We start from the raw sequence: 14,413 nt of genomic DNA, 5'->3' as shown, positions 1-14,413 counted from the left end.
TAGGATTGGGGCAGTAATCTAAGGAGGAAAGTTACAGTTGTTTGTGCTCTCCAATTCACTTTGACCCTTGCTCATAGGAGTAAAATTAATGAAATAAAGCCACGGAAATGAAATGTATATAAGCCAGAAATATCTGGTGTGCTCCCTGGGGCATTTGGTGGGCCACTGTGAGATACAGGAAGCTGGACTAGATGGGCCTATGGCCTGATCCAATGGGGCTGTTCTTATGAAAACCAGAAGGGAACAATTAATTGAACTGAAATAATCATTTTAATATATCACATCTGAGGAACAAACCATGCAACCGTGTTTTCCCATCATGTCACAATGTGTTGTGATCCATTGTGGGGATCCAGGTCACTTTCACTACTCCTGCTGCACGAATATTGCATTTACCCAGCACTCAAATCTCAATATTTTGTTGTTGGAAACAATATTTTGTTTCTACCTGCTTTGTGTGATATATTGAATTTGCCTCCACAGCCCTTGGCTATTATTGCCTTTTTAAAAACAGTGCTCTGGAGATTGGCCATTCTTTCAGACGAGTCATCCCCTCCTACCTCAAGGCTCCCTACTCTCTTCAATTTTATTATGAATACAGATATTTCACTACAAGGTGACATAACACAGCCATGACAATGTTCTGTTCATGATGTGAGGAGACCTAAATGGAGCCACAATTTTACTTAGCCAGGGCCCTGCCATTCCTCTTTAGAAATCCTTTTCTGATCTACCTATACTGCTGTACTGAAAGTTTCTTGTATATCAGCAAAAGGGATAAAGGCAGAAGGGAGATGCTGGAACTAGAGAAAAGCACATCATTTCTGTACAGTTGCTAACTAGGCACATACTGGAGATGAGACACTGCAAGGCCATTGAAACAGGTACGTCTTGATCCAAGTTGTAACCAATGTGTTCAAGCCTGGAAATTAGCACCTACCCTTTGGTAAACCCCTTCTACATCCACCTGATCACTCCAGATGGCACAAGAGCCAATAAATATGAGGAGGACGAGAGCTGGATAGATGATAGTAAAGGGCTTGCACATTAACCTTGATTCAGGGTCTCTCTCCATCTGACTCACGCATCATGTGAAAGCAATAACATCTGACCCAACATAACCACTTTTACAAATGCTGCTTCCCTGTGGGGCTGCCAACAAGCCAAATGGCTGAAAAATATGCTCCTATGTTCAGGTGGACTGCCACCAGAAAATAACACATCATTATCGGTGGGCTATGTCAGACATAACTTCTTCTTATGGAGGAATTTCCAATATCTGAACCAACTCTCAAGTGCAGAACCCAAGGATGAGATAAATACATTTAAAACAAGCATTTAGAAGACCTTTTCCATCTCTTTACAGAATGATACGATCACTTGTGAACAAAGGTTATGTGCGAACCAACCAAAAATGCTGTTTCTCCATGATGTAGACACTGCAAAAAGTCCATACTGTGGTTTGGCACTTCTCACCATGAGAGTTACATTTTGAAAGCCTATTACACTGTGTACCGTTCATACGTGTACTGTCTGTGGTCCAGCTCAAGATATACAGACTTTGCATGCATCTGGCCTAGCAGAGAAAGTGACTTTTAAAAGTCAACCACACTGTGAGATCTGCAGTGTGGATAAATATATTTTGGAAGTCTCCACAGGGAAGTGGTCGTAACATTTAAGGGTCCAAAACCTATCCAACTTTCCAGTGCTGATGTAGCTGCAATGCAGCCCTGAGATCAGGGAACAAATGTTCCCTTACCTTGAGGAGGCCTCTGCGACTGCCCCACCACCACACAACACAGCAGACACCTCATTGGCATGGCGACATCGGTGCTGGAAAGTTGGATAGGATTTGGCCTTTAATCAGCTACAGTCTATGGGATGAGAAATAAAGAATGGAGGAGCAATGCAAAGTCTGGTAACTTGGAAAGAGCTCCAGCTTCAAGTGGGGAGTGTAAAGTGCTAAGTGGAGAGGACATGAATGAAAATGTTTGCAGCAGCAATTCTGTAACTTTGGCCAGCAAATTGTCAGAGCAGGTTCCTGAGGAAAAGCAAATGGATGGAATTAGACTGTTAATGTCACAGAAAGGGCTCTGGAACACCTGAGCCTCAGTAGCCTGATATCTGCTCAACTGCAGATGATTGGGCCGCGTAATTCGGACTGACCAGAGACTTTCTGACAAAACAATTTTCAGGAAATAGCAACTTAATGAAAGATGGAATTGTTGGTGAGGAAAGGTCAGGCACAACCATACTTTCTGTGTAGAAAATGTTGGTGCTGTAAGGCATGTCATAGGTGGGTCCACAAGATGGTTGCAACACTGCTGTTCCCCTTGACATTTCCTACTCCAAGAACCCTTCTTTCAATGAACCACATGCTTCAGTGCCCCATCTGCTGCCTCCCACCAAGTTGCCCTCCCAAGTGGCCTTCACCTAAATAGCTACTAAGTGCCTCATTTGGCCCTGGCCACGTCTGTTCTCACCACATCTCAAGAAAGCCCTGCACACAGGATTTTGAAAGGCTTTGGAAAATGAATGTAATATATGCTTAATTCTTCCTACAGGCACTCTAGAGGTTAAAACAAGATTTCTTTTCCTGCATTCTGAACTTGGAAGTGTTTTGATTTTTGTTTTTTGTTTTTGCATGCTTCACATGTTTTCGTCCAAAAAGGTACAGCAGGGAGATCAAAATTCTCGCTGCAACCACTGCTACCTCTGCTGCTTGCTGCCTGAGCCTACCGCATGACTTCGGTGGTTCAGAACACAGAAGTTATTGGCAGTAATGTCATCAGGTCACTGCCAATTAGTTTTGGGTTGGCACAGTTGGGGTCATGTCAGAGTCATGCGAGTCCCTGACTTCCCAAAGTTGGACTGCCCTAGTTAGACCATACTGAGTTAGCTGGACCAATGGTCTAGTTCTCCAGCTTCATAAGGTCACAAAAGGCAAGCCTGATGCTATCATACTCTGACATCCCACTTCTGATAGTGCAGAGCAGACCATCAGTTCTGGGCCATAATTGCCTCCATCCCCACCCCACACACGTTTGCAATAGAAAAGTACTGTGGGGAGAATTCCCACTTCTTTGGTAGGCAGCAAATAACAGATATCCTATGACCCCACAACACACCACAATTATTTTATCTATGCCTCATGACTACTGTGATAATATTAATTATTTAATTAACTTTTTAATATCCTCCTCCATGTCTTAGGACAGCATACCCAATTTAAGTTCCACTACAACCCTGTGAAGTAGGTGAGACTGAGAGACAATGACTGGCCCAGTAAACTTTGTGGTTAAGGGCAATTTGAACCTAGATCTCCCTCAGTGGTGTAGCTAAGTAGGTGCAGGGGGTAGCAGTTGCACCAGGCATCAAGCTCTAGGGAGGCAACAAGCTGAGCCTGACACTAGTGACCAAAATTGTGAAAATCTTGGTATGTATGAATAATACCATCATGTTATACATCATTGGAAAGGTAATATAATGCTGAATGCAATGAAGCAAACTGCATTGGACTATCTGTATTCTATCAAAAGTTATAGTCAATTAACCAGAAAATGAAAACACTGCCTCATGGCAGTGTGGATTTTCTTAACTCATAACAGACCTATGAGACTGATTGTTCTGAGAGCCAGTGACATGTTATTAAGTTATTGTCATATTGCAATGTCATGTTATCATGATACAGCATGAAACCAATAAGGTGTTAATATGAGTCTGCTCTCATTTCCATGTATCATAATACAGTTACCCCTGCTAACTGGGTAAAAGACAATTTTTCAAGCGGTGCTCCTGTTATATTTAGCAGGGGGAGAATAACCATCCCTATGGACCCCAACATAGTGTCAGGGGCACACTTTTCATTTATTTACTTAATTAAATTTGATTTTGTCTGCGAGGAGGCTACAAATTTTCTTTGACCCCAAGTAGTAGATAGATGCCTTAGCTATACCACTGACTGGGGGGAAGCAGCAGAGCAAGTGAGTGGCAAGCTGCTGGGGGGAGGAGGTATGTTCCTTCCAATTTTCACTTTTAAAAAGTCTGGGCATGATATCACTTCCGGTTATGACATCACTTCCGGGGCAGCATTTTGAACTTGGCACCGGGTTACATGATCATTAGCTACATCACTGATCTCCCTGATCTAAGTTCAGCACTGCTCACTAGGCACCACTGCTTGCAATAAGCCACCTGCCTCATTTGCCCTCAGCAGACATTTACAAATATTTTAGCTTCTGCTAAGCAGTGAGTGTCTCAGAGGAGCTTTTATGCCAAGCAAGTGATTGCCATGGGCACAGAAAAAATAGGGAGCTTCCAAGAAAGGAGTGGTAGTATGCAGAAGCTGTTAACCTAGTCAAATTGTACAGAATTCATTCATATTCTTGTTCATCAGGCAAAATACAACTGTTGAAAACCACCAGTTCATGTGTTGCCTAATAAAGGAATATTGATTTACAGCCCAATCATATCCCCTGCCAACCCATGGCATGCATCAGACTTCCTAAGAAAAGCAAGGAAAAATCTCTTCCCCATAAGCTGCCTGGCTTCCAGTGAGGCTCTTTGGACCTATGCCAGCTATTTAGCTGGCATGTCCAAGGAAACTTGGGGAGGTGTCAGACTGGAAAAAGAGGAATAGGACCTTAGTGTGCATTGCTGCCTCCAAGATCCTCCCCCTCCTACGCCTAGTTTGGCCCTGCCACCTCAACCTTCCTTGAATCTGCCCTACTGCCACCTTACCTCTTTTGCGGGACATCCAAGAGCCACTGATGTACACACAGACTATATGGTTATTTGTGTCAGTCTATCTAATGGGCATGATGGCAGCAAGTCTTTCGGGCTGCTGGAATGGGACTTAATGCAGTACATTGCAAGCTCTGCTGTCGTACACCCTCAAAAGGATTGGGCCATTAGTTTTATTATTAATTATTATTAACAGTATTTATAACTAAAAGTTCACAAAGCGGTTTACAGAGAAAAATCAAATAACTAAATGACTCCCTGTGCCAAAAGGGCTCACAATCTAAAAAGATGCAAAAGAATACCAGCAGACAGCCACTAGACAGTTTTTTACATGTTTGATTAAAATACGACCTTGGATATTGACCTTTTGAAGTGACTGTTCACATGTGAATAAGATGGTGGTTTCTATGTATTTTTCCAAGGATCATCCTACATGCAGGAGCCAAAATTTATTTGGGGCCTTTACAGAGAAGAGTTCTAAAAAGAATTTTAAAATTATATGTATCTATTGTCAAATAACATGGATCATGCTAGTTTTATACTATATTTGATGTCATTAGAAGGCATCATTTATCATATAAAACTATTTTCCCCCAAGCCTAGTTGTGCATTCAAAGAGCCATTCATGCACTTGGTTAGGCCAGGCCATGAAAACTATGAGACAGATTTATTAGGAGCAGCTCTTTCATTATCTAATTACAACACCCAATGATTGTACATCTTCAATAGTCAAGAGCAATTGATTTCCCTCTCCTGTCTCTCCGGCTGAAACCTCTGCTGTTCATTCGGTCAGGAGCTTGTTTATTTATGCATATGGCTTGCATATCTCAAGGCTGGAGGCATACATTTTTAACAGCCAAAACTCTCTTGAGGAGGAAAAAAAGGTTCCTTTCTGAAGCTCTCCAGTGCTATTCCTTGTTTATCTGCTCATTACTGTGACTGCAAATGGATTTTTTTTTTTCAGGAGAAATGTACTTGAAGAAATGAAAACATGAGCATAGAGGGCATCTTGATAACTCAGCAGTTGCGCACCCAGTTCCTCCCCCCCCCCCAATTTAGTTGATATTTTCCCCAAGTTTCTTTTCAGAAAAGTTGCTTTCCCCCTTTTTATTTTCAAAGGCAGAAAGGAATCAGAGCAATGTTTACATAACTTCAGAAAGAAGCAGAATCAGCAGTGGCACATGGAATGACCTTCTTGGAGCCCAATTTGTTCACAACCACTCCCAATCTTCACCAATGCCCTCTTCAGACTGGCCTTGAGGTCACCAAATGTGTGAGTGGGGCAGGCAGTGGGACTGCACCCACTTGTCACATGCTCTGCATCAACCTGCCTGCTGCCCTCACTCTCACCTGGGTATTTGCGCATTCAGCATTTGTACGCAAAGGGAAGCACTGAACCCAGAAATGTTTCTTTCAGGATGTTTGAAATCCCTATTGGCAGAATAAATGGGAAAAGTACTAGTCAATTTGCAAAATGATTTCAAACGATCCCCTCCCCCCATGCACCCAAGCTCCTATGAGAGAATGGCATGCACATGAGTGACTGGCTATATCTTGGATAGTCCCCTAGCGATAAGCCATTTGGCTATTTTGTGCATGTTTATAGAACTGTGCAACATTTCCAAGGGACCACAGGAAAAAGTAAGAAGGTGAAAGCAGCAGCAGCAATAATGGTCCTCTTCTGCCGTCACCTCCTTATCTCCTCTACCACCTGATGGTCCTTCAAGCTAGCTGGGTGTGAAGGTTCCTGGGATTCCCTGGATCCCCTGTGCCCAGCTTGTTTTGAAGCAGCACGAGGGGAGATAAGAATGTGCTAATTCACTTCTTAATTTCTCTCATTCCAGGAGAATTTGTCAAAGTAGTAAGGAGGATCTTGGGAGCAGAAGACGATCATTCCAGCTCAGCTAGAGGAAGCAGGCAGCACAGAAGGTAGTGATGGGAGAGGTGGCAGAATTCGATTGCCAATGCAGGTGACATTCAGGTAGAACCAGGCCTGCACCCTGGGCTATTCTCAGTCTCATGGTGGACTCACCCTACCAGACTGAAAGATCGTAACTGGCCCATCGTCAACATGTGGACTTCAGTCTAAATAAACCTAGTTTCCCCTGATCCTAGTCCTGCACCAAACTGGTTTTCCAAAATCTATTTCATTATGTGTGGAAAGTAGCACATTCCTGGTGAAATCTATGAAGAGACTCAGCAAAACTTCAAGTACTTTTCTGCTTAGTTCCTTGTCTCCTATATCTAGCAGAATAAACAAACGTTATGCAAAAAGAGCAGGTGTGTGTGTGTGAGAGAGTGAGAGTATAATATAAATATGGATGATGTAAATTATAGAATGTGCTTTTTGTTGATATAGAGTATGATCTGCTTCATATAATAATTTGTTTTTAATTTTTTAAGCACAAAGAACACGCAGCCCTGACCACAATTGAGGGCAACCGGCAGTGAATGAGGTGTGTACTTTCCATTATTGGAATTTGCCTCTCACATATGCTATTAAAAGTGGCCGTAGTAATTTCTGGCCCAATGTGAAGACAGTACCTTCATATAAATGTCAAGGAAATAGAGGAGCAGCAAAAGCAGAACTGGGAAGAAAGGTAAGCAGGGGTGACCTAAGACCTCCTGACACCTCCTGACACCCAAGGCATGCCAAATGCTGCCCCCCTCACCCAATGATGCCAAATGCCAAATGCTGCCCCCTCAAATGCTGCCCCCCTCACCCAATGATGTACCTGCTCCTTTAACTCTCTCATGCAGTGATTCTCAAACTCCCAGGGAATTTGAGAACCCTGGTCTTTGTGGAGCGGCAGGGGAGGTGATCCCCAGTGTCCTCAGTGAACTGGTGATTCCAGTTAAATGGGAATATTTAGGATTTAGAATACAGATATAAAGGGATGCTTGATATGTAAGGAAGCTGAATGACAAAAAAGAGTGTCGGAATGCTTTGATTTGTACCAGTAAGATTATGTATTTTCTGATTATAAGTTTTGTAAGCAGTTTATGACTATGCAGGTCTCTCACCTTTGAAATGTGTGAAATAAGAGGAAAACGTGGAAAGGGTTAATATTTGAAAAACAGGAAAGGAGCGCAAGAAGGCATCAACTGGCCTTGAGAAAGAACAGGTAATTAGCTAGCCAGAAAACAGTGTTCAGGTGCAACCAATTTGAGTTTTGCCAAATGCTGGCCCACAAATCAGCAGATTGGATGAGTGATGTTTGAACATGATTCCCTTGTGTGGTCCTGAAAGACTAGCTATAAGAACCAGCTACGTATGGCTTGTGTCTCTCTCTCAACACCTGGCATCTACCACCTGGGACTCTGCTGCGCAGAACACTGACATGAAACTGCCTTGTAACCCTTGGTAATGCAGTTTAGATTTCAAGTATAGAGTAGGATAAATTAGCTAGATCCTGTTTTGTTCTTGCTGTGTGCATATTGTTCTGTCTTTGAGTATTGCCCCTGAAGAGCACATCTTGCCTTTTGCAGGATTAGTGGCAACCTCCTGAAGCATCTGTCTCAGTTTAATTTACAATAGATCTTTTACTCTTATTAGTGTGTGTGTCCAGTGGGGAAAAAGTAATTGCTCATAGAACCTGGGAAAGAGGAAGTTTTACAGGACCTTTTAAAAGAATGCACTTGTGGTTGGCAAGCAGATGGTGGCTTCCCTGGTAACTTAAGGTATAGGAGTGGTGGTTCAACCACTGTTAACGGAAGCTTCATCACACCCAGGATTGTGCCGCAGCTGGGGACCGAGGGGCTTTTTAAAAAGTTGCCTCTTCCTGTGTCAGAGTCCGAGTGGTGCAGGAAGCCCTGCAGAGTCCTCTGCATGGCTCCTCGTGACTCAAAATAATGAAAAATAGGCTATTGTAACCCGTTTTTGCTGTTGCAACCCAGAAGTGGGTTGTGATAACTTTTTTCATTGTTTTGTAGTGCAGAGAGCCCTGCAGAGGGCTCTGCAGGGCTCCCCGCAAACCCCTCCAGAAGCTGGCAAAGGAAGTGGTAAGTTTTAAAAAAAGCCCCCTGGTCCCACCTAGTGGTGTAATCCTGGGGATTGCATCACTGTGTTCCCCCTGCCCCTTAAAGGATCAGGGACAGTGCTTTCAAGGCACTGGGTCAAGGGTCAAAACTTAGCAGTTTGAGAAACACTGATCTTGTGTTCTAGCCCAGCACTGCCCTCCCTTCCATTTTCCCCCTTTTCTCTGTTCTACTCTTCCTTCTCCAACCAAGTAAGTGGAAGGAGGAGGACGGGCAGAGGATGCAGGTCGCAAGCCAATGATGGGCACCGCTCACCAGTGTGCTGCCTGAGACAACAGCTTCAGTTGGCCTCAGGTATGAGCTGGCCCTGAAGGTAAGGGAGGATGGCGGACTGTAGAGCGATGAGGAATCTGACAAGGAAATGAAGAAAGGGTGGTGATGGAGCAAAATGTGAAGCCAGGCATGGAGCACACAAACAGTGAAGTAAAAGTTTTCAGCAGGAACTATCAGAATGACAAGGTTGAGAAAAGCCAATAGCTGCTCACTTAGAAAACGTTAATATTTTAAATCTCAAAACAGGATTATTCAAAATGACTATTAGGAGGAGAATGTCCCCAGTTCTGATTCTCCCTGCTCTATCTTCCAAAGTGCAGAGCTACAGTGTCTTAGAAAGCTATGGTGCCTTAGAATGTAGACCACCTGCATGACATGTTAGATACTCCAAGGCATGTATTACTCTTTGTGATGCAACTGCCACTGGATGTGCAAAGTTTCATGCTAGGATTTTGCTTTCTCTGTATTCTTCCCTGGCCTAAGCAAAGGGCAATCTGAGGGCACATGGATCATGAGTCTTTGGAAGGTCAGCAGGTTTGAGTCTGGTCAGCCTCCGAATGGGAGATTGCCACAAGACACTCTCCATGTGCCAACCTGAAGAAAAGTGAAAGATCTGTGTGCAAACAGTATTTAGCAAAGGAATGTTTGGAGATTCGAAGACTCTGAAGTTCCAGTATGCAATTGTTGTCTTGCATATATTGTTCTCGGTGCTCTGGGTCTGTCATTTTTCAAGCAATCATGACATCACCAAACACAAAATTAGCACGTGTCAGTCCATCTCCCTGCTGCACTCTTCATGAGGACAAATACCGTTTGCAAGAAATAGCTCACCAGTCTATCAGTCCATCGGCAATCTGGGAGGCATTATTGGGAGCACATTGTGCCCATCCTGGAGATTTTTTTACCACACTGCAGCTGATATACAACCTTTACCAAATATAACTGCTAACCTTGGATAGTTTGTTTTAATTCTTGTACTGTTTCACCACTCATATGTCCACAGTGACATAGTTCCCTCTACATTACTCCAACAGTAAGTGAGGTGTTGCTCATTTCAAATGCCTTTTTTTCCCTTTTTTAAAAAAGTATTAACAATATTGATTCACTCCATTGGACCCCTGGGGGCTGGGGACAAGAATAGGCCCTCAGTTTGGCTGTACTTGCAGTAAAAGGCGAACTAAACAGCCACTGGGTAGATGAGGCTTGTCAGTCTGGGAAGGCAGCTCATCTGAGAGAAGGAAAACTCTGATCCCAAACCTCCACTGCCTTGTGGCTACATCCAGTTATGGAAAAGGCTTCAGGAGATAACCTCAAGGCAAAATCCAGAGCCAGAGTCCCTAAGGCAGTTCGCAGCTGAACACAGTCACACTCTGGCAACTCCTGCAACACCACTGGAACCAACCATATTGCCTTCTGCCTTTCCATTGGACCATTTCAGCGACGTGGAGAGGGAGGATTTGCTGCATGGGTAACAGTCTATCCTCCATATCTACTTTACCCAGGCTTCGTGCACTGGAGAAGACACTCTGTTCCAGAACCACCATTCAGAGCGCGATACCATAGTCTTCCAAGACTGAAGGATGCCAACAGATTGGACCCCAGTTACTGCACAAAACTTTTGTTTGCACTTCACATTTCAGTCCAGAAAATCTTATCTCATAGTCTTTGTTTTCATTTTTAGCCTGACCCTTTCCAAAGTTTGGGGGATGAGGTTCCTTTCCAATCAGAAGTTGAAAATCTCCAAAAACAGTCTTCTGCCTGTTGAAAATCTTTTTGAAGTTGAAAATCTCAAAAAACAGTCTTCTGCCTGCGGTTGAAATGAACAATATTATGACTTTCTGTGACTATTTTGGAACACACCGCCTGCATTTCTTCTTATGGATGCCCTAAGGCAAGGCAGGCATCCTGGAAATGTGACCTTTACAAAAGCAAATCATGCAGGTCCAGCTGTTGGGGGAAATAAAAACTTCCAGCCATTCTGATTTTTATTTTTAAAAATCCCACCTAGCCTAATAAACAATAAATAGCCAAATAGCAGGAATGGGCAAATCCAGTGTGACTTGAGTCAAGTCACAAGTCTCCACCCTCTGCAACTTGACTCGAAAATAAGTCATAATGGGGGCACTTTTGGAGTTGCCAAATTGCCCTTTCATGACTCAACTTGAGTCATGAAAAAAAAGGGTTACTAACAGGGTGTGTGTATGTGTCGGAGTACACTTTAAACACTCCTCTCTGACCCATCCCAGCTGTAAACAAGGCAGGAAGGGGTGGGACGGACTGCATAAGAGCAGGGACAGAAGCGGGAAGAGGGTCACGTGCAGCAGCTGCAAGGTTTACCAGGACAAACCAATCCTTGGCAGCTCTACTCAGAAGCAGTCCCACTGCAGCAAGTCATTCAATGAGTCTCCCTCCTCCCAAGTAACAACAGAGCCATGCAGAGGAAAATGTGATTGCTACAAACTGCCTCCCCCTGGTTTTCCTGCCTCCTGCCCCTGCCTGGGCTTCTCCAGCCAATTATAAGGCAAGAACCCTCTTGGGCTCCTCCTCCTACCCTCCCTCAGCCAAAGAAAATATCAAACCTCCGAACCTTCATCCAATGATAATTGAAGGAAAAGAAATTCCGCTCCCACCTCCCCCCCCCCCCCGCTCGGATGTGAAAGCAAACCACTAACCCTTTCCCTGCCTCCTGGCTGGAACTTCCCTGCTGCTTGCCCGGTTGGAATGATGACCCCCACAAGGTTTTCCATGCCATGAAAACAGTAAGCAAGCACACCCAGACACAGGTAAACTCGAGTCAGCATGCTTTGGGATGAGTGCCTAGTCAAGGAGCCCTTGACACGCATCAGTCAAGTGTAAACAAGTCAGCAAAAAACACATTTTCGTGACTCTGAATCACATGCCTCAAGTTCCCATCCCTGCTAACTAGTAGATAATCTTCCCAATTTACAAACCTCACACCCTTCTGGGCACCCATACTACCATTTGCTGGGCTTGGGTTCTACGTGGGTGGAATCTGTAGTAAAAGCAGCAACCACCACCTGTCTGGACTGTGACATTGCTTCAACTGCTTCTATCAAGAGAACAGCTGCCATTCCTGCTCTTCCTCCTCCTTCTTCCCTCTTCACCACAATTCTCACGCAGCTATGCAAAAACACACATACACAAAGAATGGCAAGCCAGTGGAGATTAGACTAAGCCAGGGGTCAACAACCTTAAACACTCAAAGAGCCATTTGGACCCATTTTCCAGAGGAAAAAAAACCTCGGGAACCACAAAACCCTTTTGACACCTAAAATGAAGATAACACTGCATATATACTTTTTTTTTTTACCTTTATGCTCTTATAGGTCCCATTTTTATAAAGTAGCCCCCTCTTGTAGCTTTTAGTTAGTTTTGTCATACGTTCTTGTCCTGTGTTTTCAGACACCTGGTCCTCTATGGTGTTTTGCCTGATTCCAAGGCCATTCTCTGCCTGGAGAATTATGCCCACTTTAAGCAAATTAGCTCCCCTTTCCCCCAACGAATGACCCTGGTTCTGCCCTGCAGTCCTGCTAGACCCCACCTCCAGGGTAGCTCCCCTGTTCAACCTGCAGAGGTCCTCTCTCCTGCCAGCAGCCTCCCACCACTACAGCAGACCCTGGATCATCAGCAGGTCTTGGGCACAGCAGCCACACTTCAAACTCCAGTGTCTCTAGCAGTCCCTTAGTCACAAAGTCAGTCAGAGTATCCAGGGCAGAGTCCAAAGTCAATAAGCCAAGTCACAGTCCAAGGTCAGATTCCAAAGTCAGTCAAAGTATCCAAGTCAAAGTCCAAAGTCGATAAGCCAGGTCAGATTCCAAAGTCAACCTGCACTCCTTCTACAACCCACAAACCCTTCCTGCCTCAGGTGCTCTTATATCCCTGAGGGCCCTATTGCCTTCCAGTGGCTGCAGCTGTGCAGCACGCTCTGCTGGATGCCCAGGCCTTACCCTCAAAGGGGCCACTGCTGACACCACATCTACCTACTCACCAGATCTTCTAGATTCCAATACAAGTGGGAGGGGGAACAGATCTCTATACAGACCAGTGCAAAAACAGGGAGAAGGTGCAGGGGGGGGAAGGGAAGATCTCTATATAGACATCACAGCAAGACCAGTGCAAAACCCCTTGCACACAGAACCAACAGATGGAAGTGGGGGGGGGCAGATCTCCATACATACCAGTGCAAAAACAGGGAGAAAGGTAAGTCAGCCCCAGTAGAGTCAACAGGGCTTCATCCCAGGGATGCATGGACAGGAGTGCAGCATGCGAGTGGCTCCTCTCCCTGTCTACTCAGAAGTCAGCCCCAGTAGAGTCAATGGGGCTCACTCCCAGGGGAGTATATATACACTGCATATATAGTTTGCACTCCCCTCTTGTAGGTCACAGTTATATAATACACTTCCCTCTTCTAGGTCCCACTAAAAATCAGGTCCAGACCCACAGTTGGAGAACAACTGTTTTAGATTGTGCACAGGTGAACTGCTTGTGAAGGATACTGTCATTCTTCACTGTCATTTACTTCTGTAAATGCCTTTCCACACAATACTACCTCTGAACAAGACCACTTAGTACTACTTCACACTGTTCACAAAGGTGCTCCTGAACAAACAAGCTAAGAGTTCAAAACTGCATAAAATAAAAGGCATATTAACAGTGATTACTTCCCAACCATGAAATATGCTTTGGTGCTACATATACAGTATGTTACACATACAGTATACAAACATATACAGAATACCATCTGGTGCAGGGGTCTCCAAACCCCTTTCAAGTTTCCAAGTGAAGGAAATGGGGCAGTGAGAGTGTGAGTGACCAGGGGATGCTGAGTGGGGAACTTGAAGGCTGTAATCCTGTGCACACTTTCCTGGGAGCAAGCACAATGGGATTTACTTCTGAGGGGACACGCACAGGATTGTGCTCTGAGCTTGGAAGGAGAACAGAGCAGCTGCAGCCAACTGCTTACTTTTGCCGTGATCATGGAGGGAAACAAGGAAGCACAATGGGACTTACTTCTGAGGAGACAGGCACAGGATTGTGCCCTGAGCTTGGAAGGAGAACAGAGCAGCTGCACTCAATTGCTTGCTTTTGCCTTGGCTCCATGGGGTCAGGTTCGTTTACGCACCCTCCCCTACAGGGGCAGGCGGCTGGGGCTGCGGCTCGGACGGGAGGGAATGTGCGGTGGCGGTGGCAGTGCGGGCTCTTTGGGCAGGAGCTACTCCGCCAGCCGTTCACGCCCTCTCCTATGGGGGGCAGCCACAGGAGGTGAGGGAGCTGCACCTGTGCGCTCGGGCTGGTGAGCAGCAGCTGCTTCACGGGAGGGGCGTGCCCCTCCCCCCAC

This window comes from Tiliqua scincoides, chromosome 1 (assembly GCF_035046505.1).
Source record: "Tiliqua scincoides isolate rTilSci1 chromosome 1, rTilSci1.hap2, whole genome shotgun sequence".
NCBI classification, from domain to species: Eukaryota; Metazoa; Chordata; class Lepidosauria; order Squamata; family Scincidae; genus Tiliqua; species Tiliqua scincoides.
This window is presented reverse-complemented; position numbering follows the sequence as displayed.